The sequence below is a fragment of the Canis lupus genome, chromosome 16 (genome assembly GCF_003254725.2).
Source record: "Canis lupus dingo isolate Sandy chromosome 16, ASM325472v2, whole genome shotgun sequence".
Classification (NCBI taxonomy): domain Eukaryota; kingdom Metazoa; phylum Chordata; class Mammalia; order Carnivora; family Canidae; genus Canis; species Canis lupus.
The window spans coordinates 33,604,488-33,623,218 of record NC_064258.1 but is presented as its reverse complement, the minus strand read 5'-3'; the positions used below and the strand labels follow the sequence as shown (position 1 = coordinate 33,623,218).

At 35.5% G+C, this 18,731-nt stretch overlaps 1 protein-coding gene and 1 long non-coding RNA gene across 6 annotated transcripts in view; one reads left to right on the top strand and one right to left on the bottom strand.

Annotated features, from left to right (window-relative positions):
• The window catches only part of LOC118351070 (uncharacterized), a 67,011-nt gene extending 51,699 nt beyond the window's left edge, over window positions 1–15,312 (bottom strand). Inside the window, exon 1 of the long non-coding RNA XR_004805878.2 lies at window positions 15,194–15,312. This is a non-coding gene — a long non-coding RNA (uncharacterized LOC118351070). The remainder of the gene's footprint in view (window positions 1–15,193) is intronic.
• Window positions 1–18,731, top strand: part of NRG1 (neuregulin 1) — a 1,071,954-nt gene that overhangs the window by 130,840 nt on the left and 922,383 nt on the right. The gene's annotated exons all lie outside the window — the stretch shown is intronic.

The following is an 18,731-nucleotide window of genomic DNA, read 5'->3' as shown; positions in this document are numbered from 1 at the left end:
AGACGTATTTAAAAATAGGTAATTCTGGATTGCTGCATGTATATAGAAGATAAAAGTAAAGATAGGATAAAGGACAGGACCTTTTGTACGTGCTGTTTTCTCTGCTTGGCTTTCATCTGTCCTTTTTTTCTGACAAGTTAATTCCTCCTCATTTTTTCAAATTAAAATTTTTATCTTGTAATTATAGATTCACATGCATTGTAAGAAATAATACAGAGATACCGTGTGTAGCCTTTACACAGTTTCCCCCAGTGGTAACAGCTTGCAAAACTATAATATCATAATAGGATACTGACATTTATACGGTCAAGATACAGAGTATTTCCATCACCACAAGGATCCCTCATTTTGAGCTTTTATAACTATAATGACTTTTCTCTCGTCCTCATCTCCTACTTAGCCTCTGGCAACTACTAATCAGTTCTCCATTTCTATAATTCTGTCCTTCAAGATTGTTACATGAATGGAATCATATAGTATATAACCTTCCAGGGTTGACTTTTCACTCCACATAATTCTCTGCTGATTCATTTAGGTTGTTGCATGTTTCAGTGGTTTGTTTATTTACTTTTTAATTGCCAACTAGTAGTCCATGGCATGGATGCACCACAGTTTGTTTACCCACTTACCTTTGAAGGATGTCTGGGCTTTCGATTTATGGTTGTTACAAATAAAGCTTCTGTAAACATTCATCTATAGGTTTTTTTTGTGTGAACACAAATTTTCATTTCTTTAGGACAAATGCTCAGGAGGGCAATTATGGTTCGTTTCTTAAGAAACCGCCAGAATATTTTTTTGGAAGAGCTGTACCATTTTATATTCTCATCAGTAATGTATGATTGATTTATGTTCTCCGCATCCTCACTACCATTTGGTTGTTACATGAATGGAATAGAATCCTGTCACTGTTTTTTACTTTAGCCCTTAAGATAGGTATGTAGCGATATAGCTCATTGTGGTTTTAATGTGCATTTTCTTAATTGCTAACAATGTTGAACATATTTTCATGTGCTTACTTGCCATCTGTATATCCTCTTTAGTGATATGTCTGTCCCTATCTTTTGCTCATTTTTAATTATATTGTTTGTTTTCTTTTTTCTTTTTCTCATTTTTCTTTTACTGTTGAGGTTTGAAGGTACCTATTCGAATTACTAATTCTTTTTCAGATGTATGAAAATATTTTCTTCTAGTCTGTAATTTTTTTTTAAGCTCAATTTGTTCATTGTGTTGTGGGCTCCCTAGTGGTCTGGGTTGGGCTCTGAGTCCTCAGTAATTGCTCTGGTTATGAGCACTCCAAAGCCAAACTCTGCTCCTCATCAGATGCTCTACAAGGGGAAGCATCATGATGCTCCACTATCAAGGTTTCATAGCAAGGTGAAAGTCAAGAGCACTAGGTGTTGGACTCTTGACTGCTTTATGTCCCCTCCTTCCTGTTCACACTTGCTCTGCTCCTCTGTAGTTTGTCTTTTTATCCTTCTAATAGGATCTTTTATACAGCAAAGGTTTTTAATTTTGGTGAAGTCCAATTTTCAAGTTTTTCTGTTTTAGATCATGCTTTTAGTCTCTTTTTTCTCTCCTTTTTGAAAAAAAATTTTTTTTATTCATTTAGAGGGAGAGAGAAAAGTTCATAGAGAAAGCAAGCATGTGAGCAGGGGGAGGAGCAGAAAGAGAATCAAGCAGACTCCATGCCAAAGGTGGAGCCCAATGTGGGGCTCCATCTTACAACCCTGAGAGCATGATCTTGAGCTGAAACTAAGAATTAGCCACTTAATCAACTAAGCCACCCAGGTGCCCCATCATCCTATTAGTTTCAAGTCTAATAGCTCTTTGTTTTTGTCCCAAAAGATTTTCTTCCTTTTTCTAAAAAAAGTTCTATGGCTTTATATTTTACATCTACTTAGCAAACAATTTTGTGTTAATTTTTGTATGAACTGTGAGGCTTTGGTCAAGTTTCTTATCTTTTGCCTATAGATGTCCAATTGCTCCCATACTGTTTGTTGGAAAGGCTATCTTTTCTTCATTAGTCCTTCTATACTTTAGTCAAAAATCAGTTGGAAATATTTGTGTGAATCTATTTTTGGCTTGTCTATTCTGTTCCATTGATCTATTTGTCTATTTCTCAACCAATACCACTGTTTTGATTAGGTAATACATGTCTTGACATTGAGTTCACTAATTCCTTCCTCTTTATACTTTTTTTAATATTGACTCTTTAATTCCTTTGCATTTCCATATTGATTTTAGAATAATCAGGTTTTTACCTATAAAATATTTTGCTGGGATTTTTATAGAGATTTTGTTAAATATTTATGTCAATTTGGGAAAAATTGACATCTCTACTATGTTGAGTCTTCTGATCTATGAACATAATGTCTTTCAATCTATTTAGATCTTTGATTTTTTTTCATTAGGATTTTTTCTTTTTTTCTTTCTTGCCTTATTGCATTGGCTAGGATCTTTAGCACTATTTTGAATGAGTGATAGTGGAGACATTTGTCTTCTTACTGACCTTAGTGGGAAAGCATTCAGTCTTGCGTCATTAAGTATAATGTTAGCTGTAGGTTTTTCATAGGAGTTCTTTATCAAGTGGAGAAAGTTACCCCAATTCCTATTTTTTCTTAGCATTTTTATCATGAGTAAATGTTGACATTTGTCAAATACTTCTTCTGTGTCTTATATAGTTTTTTGAACTTGAAAACTCTTAAAACTTCATCATGTGTGTTTTCGCATCTCTCTGTGTTCCTCTTTGGGCTTTGCCAGGGGAGTCCACCTTAAATTTTGTGACAATGTTGAGAATAGAGAAAAGAAAATTTTTTGTGTTATGGAAGAGAAGTAAGAGCTCAGGCTTATGGTTCTGTTTACTTCTTGATGAATGTGATCATACTGTCTTTGAATCTCAGTTTCTTAATTTGCAGATTAGGGAAAAATAGGTAGCTTACATGTTTACAGTGATGGTTAGATGAATTCATAGAAGAGATGCTTTATTAATATTGATTTTTAGATATGAACTAAATTACTCATGGTATGGTATTAATGGTATTTTCCCCAGTACTTGATAGTCTTTATCATTTGTTGCTTTGCCACAATAAAGGTTTGGCAGAGAGGAAAAAATAAGTTTCTCTACAGACCCACCAATATTGGAACATCCTAAACTTGCATTCCCCATTCAGGAATAGGAAAGGGGAGAGTATACATCTAGTTGCATTGAGACGGAAAATAGATTATGGTACCAATAGTGCTAAGAAAACTTTTATGGATATTCTGAGACAAGTAGTGGATGGTGAAGGATAAATTAATATTTAGTTAGAAGGAGGAGTAAGATGACAATTCCACCTACCATGTTAAAGAAGATCCTGTTAGTTGTATCCCAAGTTATCATAAGTTAATTTCTTCACTATTACTAGACAGTGTCCAGAAAGATTGGAATGATAACTGCTTTGGAAGGAGAAGAGTGTATGTATTTGAAGGGTGGGCATATAAGATACTGAAGAGCCGAAGGTTTCTAGAGAGGGTCGAGTCCTAGTCAGGACCCTCTTTAGAGGAAGGGCAGCAAGCTTCTATGCTGCAGACTGTAAGAAATCTGAGCAGAAAGATTCATGAAAAACAGATAGATGCTTTGGTAGACTAAGTCAAAGAATAATAGCAGCACGTCTTAGATTTTCCAAGATATTATTAATCATTTAAATAGTTCAATTCGGTGTTGGATCATGTCTTAACTTTTAATTCAGAAAACATGAACACTACACTTCTGTGTTTAATGATTTTTCTACCTTGGGAAGTACTCTAGACTTTATCTAGTTAAGTTTTCTTCTGTTAAATAAATAAATTCTTATTTGAAGGGAGGATTACTAGTCAATAGGTTGCCACTTGTTATCTTACACCTTGGAGTAGAACATGGTATCTCATACATATTTACCCTTGTTTGCTTTAAACAGTCATTTGAAATCTAGCAAAGCATTTCTATCCTCCCAGGAACTTTTATTTCTTGTCTTCATGGGTCAAGAAGGATTGTTATATAAATGTTTTCAAACACTTATTAAATTTGTATCTTAAAGGGGGAATGCAGTAGGTAATTTTTATTTTATTTTATTTTAATTAATTAATTAATTAATTAATTAATTTACTTACTCACTCACTCACTCTAAGATGGTCTTTGTCTTAGGAAGAAGAAAAGAGAGAAATTCTCCCAGGCCTTCATAGTAGTCTTTGTGTTCTTGCATAGTTCACAGAGCCCAGGAACAGAACAGCTGATCAGACAGTTGATTCCATTTATCAGCACAAACTGCAAATACTTTACTTGTTGACTATTTTGTTAAAATTTGTGGCAGAACATTCAGTTACAAGTACCCATTCTGAGTAAACTAGAATCCTGTATTCCTATACCATGGATATTTCAGATTTTACATGCTTTTTATTTTGCATGCACCAGAATTCCATCTATGTGCACTGATTTTCTTGGTTTATCAAGAAAATTTTGTTCTGTTTAACAGAAAACATTAAACATTCCACACTTTGGATATACTCCCAATCCTCATGTTTGTGCATTTTTATCATGTTCAATAAATAATACAGTTCAAGAAAGCTTTAATTCTTGTAGGCAAATAGTATAAGCTTAAATACAAATTATTATACTTAGACATTTTCTGTAACTGACATGGACCAAATTCCCCACTTCTGCCAAAATAATAATACAACAATAGAAACAAAGCATAAAACCTATCTTCCCTATCATATTTAAGAAATGGCAGAGCTGGAGTGTATCTTTCTGGAATACACTTTCCTTAAATCAGATAACTCATGCATCAGAAATTCAAAACAGTGGAGGAAGAGAAAGATGGAGTTACTTCTTTACCGCATCTAATGTCTTCACCTAAGTAAACTGGTGGGAATTTCTATGCTTGAAATTATGTACCTTATAAAATTATTCACTTTAATAATCAGTTTAGGTAGCTGACTTTTCCTGTGCAGAAGGTAATAATTCAGTTTATATATAGTCTTGAAAGGACCATATCTGCTGCTTAGAGTGAAGCAGGCCTGCAGTTTATACAGTTTAGAATAATTTTATTTACCAAGCTCTTCAGATGAATAGAAAAATATCCACCTAATATTGAGTTGCTATGGTGATAAGGCTGAATTATTTTACTATTTAAACTCTTTGGAAGGTTATTGAAACATTTTCTGTTAAGACTACTGGAATGTTAGCCTTCTGCAGTGGTGACTTGCTGAACATTGCTCAAGTGACCAAGAAGAGTAAATAAATGATCCCCTGGTGCTCATTTCTCAGGGAGTAGTTTACACTTGTAAAATCTGATTCAGTACATATCCATATATTCTCATGTTATGCTTTCTGATGGGATTACTCTAGAATTGGTCTTCAAGATTCTGCATTTTGGGAAACCTAAGTGTAATTTCTCCTTGATGAGCCTTGATGTTCTTGTCTTGTCATAAATTATAGTGAACCTGTGTTCTTCAGAATTAGCTCACTCTATAAGCACAGATAAGATCTCAGTGAAGAGAAAAACACTGGTATGAGAAGACTTAACATTTATGGAATATACTGGAATTCACATAATTATTTGTAGACTGTCCCATTTCCTCTGGACACCAGGCAACCTTACTAACTCCAAATGAAGAATTTTATTCAGTGTCTAACCATGGGTTGAGCTGGAAGAGGGCAGATGCAATTTCATGATATTTTAACAGTTCGTATTATAAAATATTTCATATATGCAACTTGAAAGAATATGTGTCACCCTGCTTTATCAATTTTTTTGGATATTTGGCCTATTTTGTTTCATTTACTCTTTCATTTATGATATTTTTTGCTGAAACATTTTAAACCAATCCCAAACATCATACTATTTCATGTATGAATATTTCTATAATTGATAGGAAGGTTAAATTTGTTATTCTTGATTATTTTTTAATGTCTTTAATAGCTGTGGAAGCTCATTTTTTATGGGTACAGTGTCTCCCTATATTCTTCTTAAAAAGAATGTATCTTGGGCAGCCTTCTGAAAAAGCAATAATTTCTCAGGCTTGACTGACCATTCATAAAACCTTAACAGTTTAGGGTTAAATTGTGTATGATCCAAATATACTATTTCAAAAGAGAGAAAATTGAGGCACAGAGAGGCAAAATGTCTTTCTCAAATAAAATAACTGGCAGAGCCAAGAAATTGAACCGAGTTCATGATCTCAGAATAGTTTCCCTTGTACTATGCTGTGTGTATCTATAGCACTAAGGGGTTTGCCAGCTAATTGGAATGCTTCAGTTTGTCGAATATTATCTTAAAATGCACATTGTTATCCTGCTCTGAAGTGACCTTTACATCTTTCTCTTTTGTAGGTTAACAGATCAGTTTAATAAGTTGATACCTTCATACAAAGTAAACAGAATAACACTGTGAAGATGATAAAGAATGGGGTATAAAGAGTATGAATTTCATTACATAAAGGAGTGGGATAGGTCCAGAGACACTGACTCTGGAAATGAGGGAGGAGAAGCAAATGCGAAGCTGTGTTTAAGCGACTTTGGGTTCCACAAAGATAAGGTATGCAAAAGACATTTTCAGGCCTCTCAGTTTTCTCTGTAATAAGCATTGTTAGTTTTCAAAATAGATTTTAGTTTTAAACTTGATCTGGCCTCAGAGTATTGAGAAAGATCTGTAGTGGGTTATAATAATTCTTTAGGAGTTGAACAAGTGTTTTCCTGCAGAGTGTCTTTCTTTGCTGTTGTGATCACTGGAGGGTGTGAGAGAAGTTAGGGGCAGTTTTTCATTTTGTTTAAATCCTTACCCTGGAGCAGATTTTAAAGGCAGGCATGTTATGTATGGATCAGCTGTGGAAGGGCACAACATATACCTACATGTGAGAGCACTTTTTGTTAGACCATTGAATTTCTGATACATGCATTAGTTCTTCTGCAAATGACTTTTTTTTTTCCAATTTAAAAACGATTAAATGACTATATTCGTTTTAGTATATATGGCTCCAAGTCCTATGGCTTCTACCATTCCGGATAGCTAAATTATTTCTCCAAGGGTGTGTCATACTCATTTATATCAATGGTTTCCTATTCTGGCTATACACTACAATCACCTGGGGCTTTTAAAGACATAGGTACTGAGGAGACTGGTGTTTTTAAAAAATAATTCCACCATCTAGGCAATGATCACCACTAGCTAAAACCATTAGATGAACTGTTGATGAGGGATTTTGACACAAAAGGATCAGGCTGGAAACCATGAGCCAACTAGTTGATCTTAACAGAACCACGGTGGACCAGCCACACATTATGAGTCTCTTGCTGTTACAACTGGAAATAAATAACTCCATCCGTGAAACATGCATGTCTGAAAAATTGTACTGGAATCTAACTGAACTTCTAGTGGTTTTCAGGAAATATTGAGGATAGAAGAACATGTTAAATGACACTAAGAGAAATAACTAGACATGTCAGAATATAGGTCACTATATGGGAAACATGCCCTGATTTGTCAAGCTAATCATGGCTTGGGAGCAGACCACCTAGTCTAGAGAGGAAGGGGCTATTTATTATAGAGTAAAGAGAATTAAGTGATGTAAAACCCAAAAGCCACATGTATAAACCTTTTTTGGATGCTAATTCAAACAAACTAAATTTAAAATATAGCTTTGAAAAAAATTTGGGAAGTTTGCATAGGGAGTGGCTATTATATATCCTAGTCAGGAGCTTTTAAGCATTTTGTTAAAACTTTAAATTTTCAGGGGCACCTGGGTGGTTGAGTTGGTTAAGCATCTGCCTTCGGCTTAGTCATGATCCCAGGGTCCTGGGATCAAACCCACATCAGGCTCCCTGGTCATCGGGAAGCCTGCTTTTCCCTCTTCTTTTGCCTGCTGTTCCCCCATTTGTGCTCTCTCTCTCTCTCTCTCTCTCTCAAATAAATACATAAAATAAAATATTTTTAAAAAACTTTAAATTTTTGTTAAGGCTAGTAGTTATATTTTTAAAAATGAATAGCATACAGAAATACTTACATATGAAATAACATGATGTGTGGGATTTTCTTTAAAATACTCCAGCCAAAAAACAAAAGCAGAGGTATTGATGAAATGTGATTGTCAACATTTGATGATTTTTGAAACTGTGTGATGAGATCCTATCCTGTATATGTTTAGAATTTCCAAAATATAACCTAAAACATAAAGAATAAACCACAGATGAATAAAATAAGAATTCCTGGGGAATAGAACTCAGGTATAAGTTTTTTTTAAGCTTCCAGTTATTTCTTTTATGAAGTCAAGGTTGGGAACCAATGGTAGCTCTTTCTTGAATGAAAGCATCTAGATCTAGGATAAAAAGATTTTTCTAAGAAAGCTATGAAGTTAAAAAATGTCCAGTTTTTTTCAAAGATTACAATGGTCAGCATATGTTGTAAAACTGAATTGTATACTTTCAAGGGCATCCAGGGAATGTGAATCTTGAGATTTTTATATATGATATATATATATGCAATCAGAGTTGCATATATTTATATACGTTAGAGTTTTATCAGCATTTACATATCAGTAGTTATATTTAAAAATAATTAGGCTTATGTAATTATATCAATTAGTATAGAAGTTAATTTATGTGTACATGTGCATCTGTAATACCTATATGTAATATATGTTAATATGCTATAAATACATAAGTTAATATTTAAGTTTATATAATTTATAAATATATGTATATGTGTATGTCATTAAGCATATATGTGTGTGTATATATACACTTATGGTTGCTGTTAATATAACATACTCTATATAGTGTATAGTATATTATGCTAGTATAATAGACAGGTATACAATGTGTATTATATACATAGTATATGATGATAACAGCCATAAGTAGTGAATTCTTGCATGATCTCAATTTCAGATGTTCCACTCTGTTGTTATAGTATATGACCCATTTTTTTGTTTGAAAAAACTTGTCCTTATAGACTTCTTTATAGGGTTTTTTTTTCTTAATATGATTGCCAAGCTATTTATATAAGGCTTTCTTTTATAGAAAGAGTAATTTTAGGTGTATGAATTATGTAGTCATTCAACATTTATTGAGAAGATGTTTATGGACTATCTTGTGCAAAATATTGGAATGATTTTGAGTTAATGATTATTTGTATCACCATTTGTTGGTGGATATGTGATGTTAGGCATTTGGTTTAGTTGTTGGGAGCTGGTCTTTATTTTTTAAAAAAGACTTTATTTTATTTATTTGAGAGAGAGAGAGCATGAGAGGAGGGAGAGTCAGAGGGAGAAGCAGATTCCCTGCTGAGAGAGGAGCCCAAGCAGGACTTGATTCTGGGACTCTGGGTTCATGACCTGAGCTGAAAGCAGACAAGTGATTGAGCTACCTGGGCACCCTGGTCTTTGATTTAAAAAGAAGAAAAGCATAAACTGTAATTGGAAAGTAAATGGGAGGAAACATCTGAAAAAGTTAGAGGGAAACAGATCAGTAGTTTTGAATGGAAGGAATCTTAGAAGCATCTCATCACACTTCTATTCATGGCTGAGAGTTCATTTTTATAATGATGCTGGAAAAAACTAAATCATCTAACTTTTTGAATATGAACTCCTCCATAAATAGAGTTCATAATCATCCAGGGCCACCTATCCCTATCACATAAAGCTGCCAGAGAGCTCCATCTCAAACTGATTACTTGTTTTATGAAGCATGTAGCCACCTATTCTGAATTGCCAGAAGGCCACTTTTCCAGAGGGCATGGCTTCTAGGTCTTTGCCACAGCTTGTCCATTTTCTTTGCCTTGTCATATGTTAGTACAATAACTTCTTACACTGAGATAAGATTTTTCACTGGAGTCCGAAAAGAAGAGGACAGCATTAGGCAAGATTCAAGAGTAGTAGCTAGGGAAATGGGGAACAGAAGGCAGTAAATATAACAAAAGTATAGATTTAAGGATAAGAGAAAGGAGAGTCCAGTGTTGAGGATGAACACCCCTCAAAGTAGGGGTGAATAGAGACCAGCATTTCCTCATTTGTAAATTACTTAAGGCACCAGTGGTGTACTAATATATAATGGACTTCCCCTGTGACTGAGAAGGCTGAGGCTGAGGATCACCACAAAGAAAGTTGAGAGGCACTGATATTTTATGGATGTTTGGAAAAGGAAACAAGAAAATAGACTGAGGACAATAATATTGAAAATTTATAAAGTATTTGGTATTGTCGCAACTTCTCTTTACTGAGAAGCAGCAAGCCCTTACAAGAAAATCTCTGTTGTGTTTATTTCAAGGCAGCAAAACTCCAGAGATGTGCCCTATACAGACATATTCAGGAGCACTGAGGAGAGACAATGCTCCAGAAATAGATGTTGGCATCTTTTTAAAGGAGAGGAAGGCAAACTATATAGTCTTAAGGATAAAGTGGAACATGTGAAGTTATCTTGGGAATAGAATGCAGTTTTTGAAGTTTGGTGGGTAGGTTGGGGGTTATCTAGGTAAAGTTCCTGGCACTCCAAGAAGACATGATACCTCTCTGTGCCTTGAGGTAGAAGGGTATACATGAAAAAGAACTCTAAGTATAAAATTATCTATAGCTAAAAGTCTAGTAAAAACCTAAAATTAATATATTTATAGCAGAAATATTTTTCCTGTTTTGTTATTTATCTTGCTAAAAGTCAAATTGCTGCAATTTTATGGCTTGGTATAAGCCTAAGGAAAGAGAGTTAATGAAGTTATATGTTTATTAAAACATTTTTATTTTAATTTTTAAAAAAGATTTTATTTATTTATTCATGAGGGACACGGAGAGGCAGAGACATAGGCAGAGAGAGAAGCAGGCTCCCTGCGGGGAGCCCGATGTGGGACTCGATCCCAGGACCCCAGGATCATGACCTGAGCTGAATGAAGGCAGATGCTCAGCCACTGAGCCACCTATTCATCCCTAAAACATTTTTAAAAGCCTTTTGACATAATTTAGACTCAGGAGTTGTACAAGTGTTACAGAGAATTCCTGTCTATCTTTATATAACCATAGTAAAATCAAAACAATGAAAAATGTTGATAATAGTTTTTTTGTTTTTAGTTAATAATATTTTAGATATAGAACTTATTTAGATTTCACTGGTTTTTACATACTCTTTTTGGGGGGAGTTCATAGTTTCATAGTTCTGTGAAATTCTATTGTATGTATAGATACCTGTAACTCCATCACATTCAGCATATGGAACTCTCCAGTTATGACAAGGAAGCTTTTTCCTCTTACACCTTTATAATCACATCCTTTCCCCAACCCTAAAGCCTGGCAATCACTAGTCTCCAGCACTAAAAATTGGTCATTTTAAGAATGTTATATAAATATAATGATTTCTTTGCAACCTTTTGAAATTAGCTTTCTTTCATTCAGGTTAACACCCTGAGATCTGTCCAAGTTGTGTGTTTTTAGTTGTTGAGTGGTATTTTATTGAATGCATGTAACAGTTTGTTTATCCATTCAGTCCTTGAAAGATATCTCTTTTTATTTTATTTTTCCCCCAATTTTAACTCTTACTAAGATTAACTTTCTACTGTTTTTTTTTCCCTAGTTATATGAATTCTGACAATATGTATTATGTCTCTTAGGTCTTAACTCCACATGGGATGAGTTAGAAGAAGGATAAAGAGTGGATTGGCAGTTTGCAAAGATCACTAGAATGGTTAGTTTTTAGCTGAATAAAATATATACCTCTATTCATTTTTATTACATGTCAAGAATATTCTAAGAATTAAAGGAAAACAGGTAATAATTATTATAAAAACATGAGGAGGAATGCCTTTAAGAACTCACAAAGTTCTTAAAAGAATAGTCCATGGCTACAGTTTCTGACATCACCCTTTGCTTAGGTGATGCCAAAGCTCTTTGTACCAACTGATGGTAAGTCTTAAACCATTTGCTCCTCATTTAGACTTTCTCTTATGACCTTCCTCCACCAGTTTGGTTTTTTTTTTTTTTTTTTTTGTCTTGGCATACTGGACAGAAAAATGCAAGCACAGTGCAAAAATAGGTGTGAACGTTGCATTTTAATTCAGATGCTACGGTATTCCGGTCGTTACAGGTATTTTCCCTGAGTTCTTCTCAATCATCATTGCATCTGCTGTTCTAGGGATATTTACATTGAACGATAGCCATCTCCAGCCAATACAACTTACCTCAAGGCCATTATTCATGATTATAGCTCATGGTTTACAAATCATTCATTATTTTACTTAATTTCTTGAATATATAGAGCTGTTAGCCCATTTGTGAGTCTTGGTATACATAGTTCATTCTACTTGGGCTGTTTTCTCTTTGACATTGGGAAAAACTATTTTCCATCTTCTTCCTTTTTCAAAACTGCTACACTTTCAAAATTGCTAAATCTTCTCAAAGAAGTTTTCTTTATAAATTCAGTTGTTTCTCTTTATACTTCTATGCATACACATTTGTGCTCTCTTTATGTTTGTTCTGCTTCTCCCATGTAAGTTGTCTTTTCTGTTTCTTCATAATCAGGACTCTACATAGTAAGGGCTTGGTCTGTGCTTAATTGGACCCATCAAAGAGATACATATTGATCTTCGGGGACAGGTTTAACATAGATTTGAGAAATTAATACAGACTTATTTTCCCTGAGTTCTTCCCAACCATCATTGCATCTGCTAATACTATATTTTCTCTTATAATAGATTTTTTAAGAAATAAAATTTGCTTTTTTATTTTATTTTTTGACATTGAGTAATTAGGCGTCAAGTTGGAAAATAGAATGATCTGATCAAGTGGGCCCTGGTGTGGCGATAAGAAGACCTGGGATTCTGTACTAGATTGCCTATAATTCTCTATGTGATCTTATAGAGCAAAATTAAGTGGATACAAAAGCCTATGAAATTGATTGGGTTGTTGTGATGACAAAAGGAGGTAATATAAAAAGTTCATTCTGCTACAGATCCAACAAACCATCTATGGTTTGTAGTATAAAATTATAAGTCTGATGACACTGATCAACCCATATTTTCAATCTCTCTAAAACTTCATATTTTCATATGAAACAAGGTAGTACTGTTAGCACTTGGGTACTTCAAAGAGTGTTGCCTGAGAAAAGAATAGATTTGTTGCGTGATCTGTCTACCTGTGAATATTCTGGTTCAGGATACACTGTGGAGAAGCCTGAAGAAATGTGGGAAACTGAAGATTGTTTTAAATGTCGAGAATTTAAAAACTTGTCTGTGTAGCAAGATAAAATTGCTCTGAAATTGGCTAATGGATGGGTAAAAAGGAAGACAAGCCCTTTGCCCTTTTACCTTTTATAAAGGTTAAAATGACATTGTTGGTGTGACTTCATGATTACTGTTGACCAAGTGCTGGATCACATGCTTGATACACTGTCACATGGATGATAACGTTGAGTTTAAGCTATGGTTGTGACAGACTAAAGATATCCCATCATTCTTGACTTCAAAATTCCTCAAACTATGTTTTGAAAGAATTCTCCCAAAAGAATTCCTTAAGGACTACCCTGATTTTTTTTAACTAGGAAGAAAACCTTCAAAATATACCATGAGTCCAACTACAAACTTAGTCCAAAATGTCATAATCTCTCATCAAAAGTACTAAATCTGCTTCCTAACTAACTAGCCCTTTTTTTGACTCTTGTTCCATTACAGTCAGTTCTCCACACAACAGGTAGAGTGATCTTCTAAAAATATAATTCTTTTGAGAATATAATTCCCAGTGCAAATCTCTCCAATGGTTTTCTATTATAATCAGATGCAATGCAGATGCCTTGCCAGAGCCTATTAGAACTGAGTGTAATCTGGCCTGAGTTGGTACTTTCAACCTCATTTCATACCACTACCCCTATTCTTTGCTTTAACCAAATCACACTGGTTTTCTTGGTTTTCTTTGGCTATGCCTCAGGACCTTTGCACTTGCTCTCACCTCTGCTGGACACTCCCTCCTCCCCTCTGATTTTTGTCTGCCTGATTCTCACTTCACTTAAATGTCTTTCCTAATGCCACCTCCTCTAACCACCGTATGTAAAATAACTTCCCTCACTCTTTTATCACTCTCTCTTCACAATTATCCTTCAGTTTTCTTTATGACTTTTCACCCGAGGTCATCTAATATGCCTTGGTTTATTTTGTCTTCCTTTGTAGAATGTAAACTCCTTGAGATCGGGACATTATCTTCTTCTTACTGTATCTCCATATCTATAACAATATCTAGTACTAAAGAGGTTTTTGACAAATGTTGAATGAGTGAACAGAGAAAAGAGTTATAGTGAGAGTCAAATATGCCTGATGTCAAATCCAAACCTCATCAGTTGCCAATTATTGAAAGATTAAGCATTTCTTTTCAACTCGCTAAGCTTTAGTTTACATGTTTTAAAATGTGTCTAATGTTACCTTCTTCATTAGTTATTAGGAGAACGAAATGAAGTAAAAATAAAGCCAGCCCAAACTGGGCAATCCTGAATATCCCCCAGTCTGTTGTATGCAGATAACTGGGGGCACTGTCTATAAAGTGGGCTAGAAACTCAGGGTTTTTTGTTTTTGTTTTGTTTTTCTTTCTTTTTGTTTAGTTTTTGTTTGTCTTGTTTTTTCTTTTGTTTTATCTTTTCTTTTAATGACAGGATGATGTGCTGCTCAAGGGGCTGGTTAAAGCCCTCAGAGAGTTGTAGGCCATGAGTTTGAGATCCACTGGACTATGTCCATGCAAAATGAAAAATAGATAAATGGAAAAACAGATGTCCTTGTGCTTCCTAATTCCCAGCTAGAGATCTTGTCTGCAGTCTGAGAAGGCTCCTATGGGTTTCTGTGGATGTCGTGGAGGGTACCAAGTATGCCCTACTTGCATTTAGATCCTCAGGCCTCTGCTGGAAAGGGTTAAAAAAAAAATACTAACTCCCCTGCTTGAGTGAGTGTGAGAACATGGGAAGAAGCAGAGAAACTGTTTCTCCCACCTTTGTTCTTGTCAGGACTATGTTTCAAAGTACAGGCCCACTTCCCCTTTGTTTCCTTTCATTTCTGCTATGAGACCACTTATAAAATCCCTGGAGTCCTGCCAAGCAAATGCAGTACTAAAGGTTTGCCTACTGGATAGCTTGTCTCAGATGAAGTAATCAGAGCTGGAGCAAGACAGAGCACAGCATAGATATAATGAGCTCATTATAATGTAATGTAATGTAAACACTTACATAATGCTTATGAGATGCCAGGTATTCTTCCAAGAACCGTTCACCTAATTCACTTAATCTTCACAATAACCCTGTTAGGGAAATAGCTGATATGAGCCCCATGATACAGGTGAGGAAACCCTGAGGCTCAGAGAGTAAAAGTCCAAGGTCACAGAGTTAGGCTGTGGCAGTGCAGAGCTGCAAGTGCCTTATGATGTCAGTGGTGCAACACCAGCCCCTTTGTCCCCAAATAGCCTAGCTCTGTTGCTTCCTTTAATGGCTGAAACTCTAGGAGAGAGAACCATGCAGGAGGTCTCAGTCATTTGAAGAGCTTTGAATGCAAGATTGGTTAAAAACTTTATCAGAGCCATCCACATTGGAAATCATAACACCTTAAACTTGAACACTTTTTGGTTTATGAAGCAATTTATTTATTCATATTCCCAGAAACCTTCTCTTGTATTGTCCATTGCCACTGCTGAGCCTTTGCTTCTTCATCTGTCTACAATAATGCCATTGTCTTTACTCTCTGCTATGGCACAACCCTCCTGTGGTCCAGGGGAATCATGCTGGCTCTGTGAAGTCAGCCAGCCTCTCCCTGGTCACCACTGTCACACCATTCATTATATACACAGTGCATGAAATGTTCGTTTGCTAATTTTTGTTCTTGATCTCATTTGCATTTATCTTCATTCCCTCAAGTGCATTGCCAATCCCCATAGGACTAAGAATGGACCTGTTTTTCCCTTGTATTAATCATTCCTCAGTTTCTGCTGTAGATCTTTACCTCCAATCAGTGCTAAATTATTGCTATTAAGCTGAATGATCAGCCCAAAACCTGGAAATACACTGTTGCTTGGCTTGTTACTTTTGTAAGGATAGGGATAATAAGATTAGTAGCTAATATTTGCAGAGTGTACTATGTGGCGTATTCAAGGGTTTTGCATATAGAACTCATTTAATCCTGCCAGCCGCTCTATGTACTGCTATTATGAACTTCATTTTACACATAGGGAAGACATAGGGAAACTACTGCTTCTTGGGTAGCTAGCGTGTGGAAAGTCTAGTTTTACTACCCTAAAAACAGTGAATGTGCAGGAAAAGTTGCGTTGCTATGCCTTGGAATATCTACTGTTAAGGAAGCAGCATTATAGCTCGATGGATTGGAGGTTGATTTAGAAGATATTCGTAATTCAAGTATTCTTATTAAATTTATCAGTATCTCTTCTACTTACTCTCTTTCCTTTAGATACTGGGAAAGGACAGGACCTGAAGACTGTATCCTCTGCTGGAAAATGGGAGCTCTTTCTTGTGCATACTCTTAAGGAACATTTTTGTGTGACGGAGAACTCCGGTATTCATTTTCCTATTTATTATCTGTATGATCTTGGCAGATTATTAAGGATCTTGGATCTGATTTTCCTCAAATTCCTGATATTTCCTCCCCCCCCCCACCCCCGCCGAGGGCATTTGCTTAGCCATGTTAGGGTTGTGATCAAGGTTAAATGAGATGCTGTTTGTGCAAAGAACCAGGTAGGAAGAATGGCTGTGGCTCACTCAGTAAACGTTGGTGGCTGTTAGGTGCAGACATTGCCTTAAAATCCTAAATAAACTATAGGTTTGAGTTGAGTCAGAAGCCTTGGATTGGTGAATTGTTCACTTGCTACAGGTTGCAAGCTTTACCCTGTGCCACACAACCTTGGAAATGCTTGTTTAGAAATAGCCCAGTAGGGTTAAAAAAAAAAAAAAAAAAAAAAAAAAAAGGTAGGTGATAGATAAGATAAGATAAATAGATGGGCTGGCAGGCTGTCATTTTGTACAACGTTATGAGTAAGACATTTATAGTTATTGAGCCAGAATTTCCACAGTAATAGAAAAAGCAGTTGCTTTTAAACTTCTTGTTCAATTTAACAATTATGGGTGAGTTAAAATGTAGGCCATTTGAATTGGATTTGGAGGATAAAGTAAGATTCTATCCTACGGTGGGGGATGACTCATAGAGGAGTTTGACCCAGTAGAAACAGCAGCTGATAAGGAGCCAGGAGACCCAAGTTCCTGGCCTGGATTTGCATGAATAAATTGTAATAGCCTTTGGGAAAATCCTTAAACATCTCAGTTTTCTAGTTTGAAAAATGAGAGGGCTGTGTTTGTGAATGGATCTTTCAACATACATAAGGTTCTACCAAGCAGATCACTGAAAATGGAATGTGTTATCTATGGTCATTAGGAAGCAAAGTATTCTTGCTAGTGCAGTACTTTTTTTTTTTTTTTGAGAGGATTACCATTGTGAACAACCACAACCCAAGAAAATCCATCAGCACTAGCATGATACAGACAAAAGTAGACACCTGAGAATCTCATAATATCCTGGGGTCATTGTTATATCCTGGGAAAGTATGGCCATGCTACATACAAGAGTTTTATGATGATGAGTCATTATAAGCAGAGGATTTATGGATATCCATCAACGGGATTTTTAAATGTTTATCATGTGTGGATGTCCTATAGTGTACTTTGTGCATTGGTACATCTTGAGAAATAATTTATTGTTTGACAAAACTTTCTGAAGCTTGCAAATATAAAAACGAATTTGGGTTAGCTAGCTTTTCTAGTTTTTCTTGGCATTTTCTGTTTCTCCATATAACTTCAGTCACAGGTGTGAAGCCACATTTTTGTGCTGATTGCTTTTCTAAAAGGTTTAAGGTTTTACAAAGTCAGATTTTGAGTGGCAGCATTTTCTATTCTCTGTATCACCAACCACCTGCAAAATTAAAATAGGTCAAGTATGGAGCAGACAGATTAGGTGTTTCCTTAGAAATATACACTGACATTAGGGGATCCCTGGGTAGCTCAGCGGTTTAGCACCTGCCTTCCGCCCAGGGCATGATCCTGGGGTTCCGGGATCGAGTCTCACGTCGGGTTCCCTGCATGGAGCCTGCTTCTCCCTCTGCCTGCCTCTCTCTCTCTCTCTCCCCCCTGTCTCTCATGAATAAATAAATAATTTTTTTTTAAAAAAGAAATATTCACTGACATTAGAAGGGTGCCTCCTGTGGTATAATAGATGTGTTCTTGAGAGTTGTGAGAATTAAATTTTGAAAAATTGAATCCAATGTTCCTATTGGCTTGCATTAAGTTTTCAAAAAAAATGCTTTATCTTCAATTTCTGATGGATTGATTTCAATTAGCAATGGTTCTTGTCATTTTAACCCTAAATTACATAGCCTCCCCTTCCCCAACCCAATAGTTAATGACATATATATATAAATACTGGAGCAAATCAGAGAAGCTTTTCTATGCTGTAACTTAGTGTGTGGGAAAATGTGTGTGTGTGTGTGTGTGTGAGATGGTGGTGGTGGTGGTGTGATGAAGGACCTTGGTTTGGTGCTTTCTCTGCCACCAAGGAGTACTGTATCTTTGAGCAAGATCACTTAGCTTCCTTTAGCCACCATTTTTCACCTGTAAATAATGATCTCCATTGGTCCTATTTGCCTCTAATATTCTACAAATTAGTGGCAAGAGGAAACTATAAATAATCCCATAATTTTTCTTTTTGTAATTT